Raw genomic sequence first — 3525 nt, forward strand, 5'->3', positions numbered from 1 at the left:
ATAATATTCATATTTTTATGGTCATAAGATTTTGTTTTGACAATTCTAATATGCCAAAATATTTCAAAATAGAAGACTTTGTTTTCGAAGTGAGAAGTTATAAAGAATTATATGAAAGAATGGATACCTACGCTTGTTGAATAAAATATAAAATATGTTACTCGTACTTTGTCTCAACATGTTCTAATCTCTCCATTTTTATTCAAATTAGTATATAGTATTTTATTTTAATAGAATGGGGAGAACTTGTTGAGGTAGAGGGAGTACGATTTTAGTGTCTTTTCTAAGAATAATCTTTTTTATTACTAAGAGAAATTGGTTTATGTTAATCTATCTTAGAAAATTTCATAATGGAAACAAAGTGATTAATAAAATATATAAAAAGACCATGATAATCAATAAGTTATATTGGACCAAGATGGGGAGAAGAAAAGAAATCAACAAAGTCATTGCAAACCAAAGCAAAAAAAAAAAAAAAAAGTTTACATAGGAAAACATAAGCAAGTAAAAAAAAAGAATGAAAAAAAAAGAATAAAAAAGGTGCAGATGAAGCTGAAGTTGAACTCGCGTCGCCACTCATCAAAGGAACACTTACCAAGTCACGCCTTTGACCACGGGGCTACAACTGAATCTCATTTATAAAGTTCTTAATTTAATATATGACCAATGGTTTGTTGTATTTGGGCCCCCAAAATCGGAGGCCCTGTGCGGTCGCACAAGCTGCACATGCTATTAGCCGGTCCTGGGTAAGATAAGGACTTTCTAAAAGGTGCAGGATTTCGACTCAGGTGGAGTACTTAAAGTCACCAGAGGTGCAGATGAACTTCTAAAGGTCGTTATACATAGAAATCTCTATATGTTATAAGGATCTTCCATTACAGCTTCATCCTACCCAATCTTGATTTAATTTGGCATCAAAGCTGTCATAAAACTGGTTTTAACATGTAACATTTTTCTAAGCCCAATTTACTAATGGGTCATAATGACATATTTGTATAATAACCTTTCGAAGTTCATATGATGAGTACACAAAATTTAGTTCAAGATGAAGATTGTTACTTGTTAGACTGTATGGTCTATATTCATAGCTAAAAGTCTCTACTGGCTACTATATCGGTAGCACAAAGAAGGGTTTGAAATCATGATTCATGATATTATGGTTATATCTTTTTAGAAGTGAGATCGGCAAATCAAAGTTTTAAGTAATATTAGAATTTTCTACCATTTGTTGGTAAAATATTTTGCCCACCTTTTTGGCCGACATACTTTGATATATAAATATGGTAGCAAATTTGTTTTAGGAAAAAACAACACATGCACAACCATACGTTCATACAAGCTTGTCACAGTAGCCTTCCTTCATTCCTTGTCTATAATCAACTTATTTTACTAATCTACAATTGGTATTTGTATTATTTCCTAGTGAGTTTATTTTTTCTTAATAGTGTAAGTTTCATTGTATTACTCACTTTAATAATTTGGGCTTCTTATATTCTTCAGATTTCCTAGTACCATACTCGTCCTTTCGTGTATTTTTTTCTTGATTTTTCCCACGTAAAATAATTCTTTCTCTATTTCTACTACTTTTTTTTGTCATTTTCAACTCTACTTATCTCTACATTTGTAATTTACTTCCGTTATACACCTATAACCGTAAGTCCGTAACGATAAGAATTAATAAGCTCTAAAACCATGTGAAAATGAGTAAAGATCAGGATTAAACAACCATACCATTGAAGGATTGAAATCAAAAGTTCAAGAAAAAAGAGAAAAAGTTTTACATGCAACAACAATACCGTCTTTATTAATCCACACACATAATAATAAGTTTACAAACAACTTTAATATTATTGGGTTACTCCACTTTATTACACAATTATAATTATAGATTATAAACTATAGTTCACATGAATAGAGACAAGAGTGGAGTATGTCGTACACACTTTTTCGTATTTCATGAGTCTTTCATATTATAGTTGGATGATAATTTTTGATAAGAAGTCGTTAAGCTAGCTTAGCAACTAAAGTTACATTCACAGACTCTGCGAGTAAAGCCTTCATCGTCAGTGCAGCGACCAAATCTGCCACTTCTATCAGCAATAGTTCGTGGCCGCCTGTTCAGGCAATTGTCATTGCACCTTCTGTCACAGAAAACTCTATTTAGAGTACCAATTCTTAGCCATCCACACGTAGGGCTTTGTGCTTCTGTTGTTTGGATTTCTAGCAAAAAGAACATGTACATTCGGTCAAATTAGTTAATTAGCGGATTTCGTTGTTACATTCTCTATCTTTCTCACTTTCTTATATGACACATTGGAAAAATCATATTTTATCTTTATCATATTAATCATCTAACAATTATTTGTCAAAAACTTTTACGCAAATATTAATGCAAGAAGATATTCAAACTCATAATCAACTAATATGCAAACGACTACCAACTATTGCCATCTTTCCTCTAATAATAAATAACAAAACCTATATATAATCATGAGATAGTCTAATGTAAAACTTTTAGATATATTCCATACTTTTCAAAATATAGTGCTTGATTCTATTTTTTTTCAAGGTAAAGTATAATGTAAGAAGTGAGTAAAGATCTTTTATTTATTTTAAATAAATGTTGTATGAAAAAAGATGATTTTAGAAGAGAGAATGGAGAATAATTAGGTTGAATAAACAAAGCAAAAAAAAACTTTAAAAAGCAAAAAAAAAAAAAAACTTTAAGAAGCAAATAAATAACGGTGACACGGTTTTTCTACGCAACTTATTGAAAAATGTGGAACTAGATATAGAACAAGTACTATATTCTAAGACATCCAAAATAGAAATAAAGCACTATATTTTGAGACGGATGGAATATAATCGTATGCCAATATGGTTAAAAAAACACAACTAATGTGAAAAAACTTACAGAACAAGCAAAAGCTAACAACGTAACCAAAGCATAATGAGGTGAGATGCACATATGAAAGGGTGGATTAATTTGCTCACCAGTGTTTGCAATCAGAAGGACCATGAGGCATACAGCAATAAGGCCGAAGTAAGTGGTTTTGGCCATCTTATCACACTTTTATTTGCGTATATAGTTGTGAGATTTTTCTTTTTCTTTGATGGGAAGTACTTATGAGAATTGGGTTAAGATTACTAAGTATTTATAGAACCATTTATTCCATTATGTTTATCACTTGGAACATAGAAATGAAAGAAGTAAGTCAATTTTGAACCCCGCTATAGTCCATAGAATGACTCTTTTAATATTGCATAAGTGAGCTGTCTCTTGAATTGTTAATTGTTTAGCACATAATAATGGAACTGCCATCAGAAATACATAAAACAAACAAAGAATAGAAGCAATTTTTGAATGGATTACTACATTGTACGCATCTCAAGAACAACTAACGATAACTTTGTGATCGAAAGGTTATTACTCTATGCATATAGACCATTAGCTATTGAGTCAGCTCTTGTATACCATTTGGGGTCAAGAAAGTGAATTCAATGATGTCATGGTTTCGAGTTTAT

At 31.0% G+C, this 3525-nt stretch overlaps 1 long non-coding RNA gene across 1 annotated transcript; it reads right to left on the reverse strand.

Annotated features, from left to right (window-relative positions):
- Positions 1 to 1775: 1775 nt before the first annotated feature.
- Positions 1776 to 3295, reverse strand: LOC104906738 (uncharacterized). The gene is made up of 2 exons (XR_791940.3): positions 2995 to 3295; positions 1776 to 2220 (listed from the first exon to the last, which is right to left on the reverse strand). It is a non-coding gene; the product is annotated as an uncharacterized LOC104906738 (long non-coding RNA).
- Between the last annotated feature and the right edge of the window lie 230 nt (positions 3296 to 3525).

Source organism: Beta vulgaris, chromosome 3 (genome assembly GCF_026745355.1).
Source record: "Beta vulgaris subsp. vulgaris cultivar EL10 chromosome 3, EL10.2, whole genome shotgun sequence".
NCBI classification, from domain to species: domain Eukaryota; kingdom Viridiplantae; phylum Streptophyta; class Magnoliopsida; order Caryophyllales; family Amaranthaceae; genus Beta; species Beta vulgaris.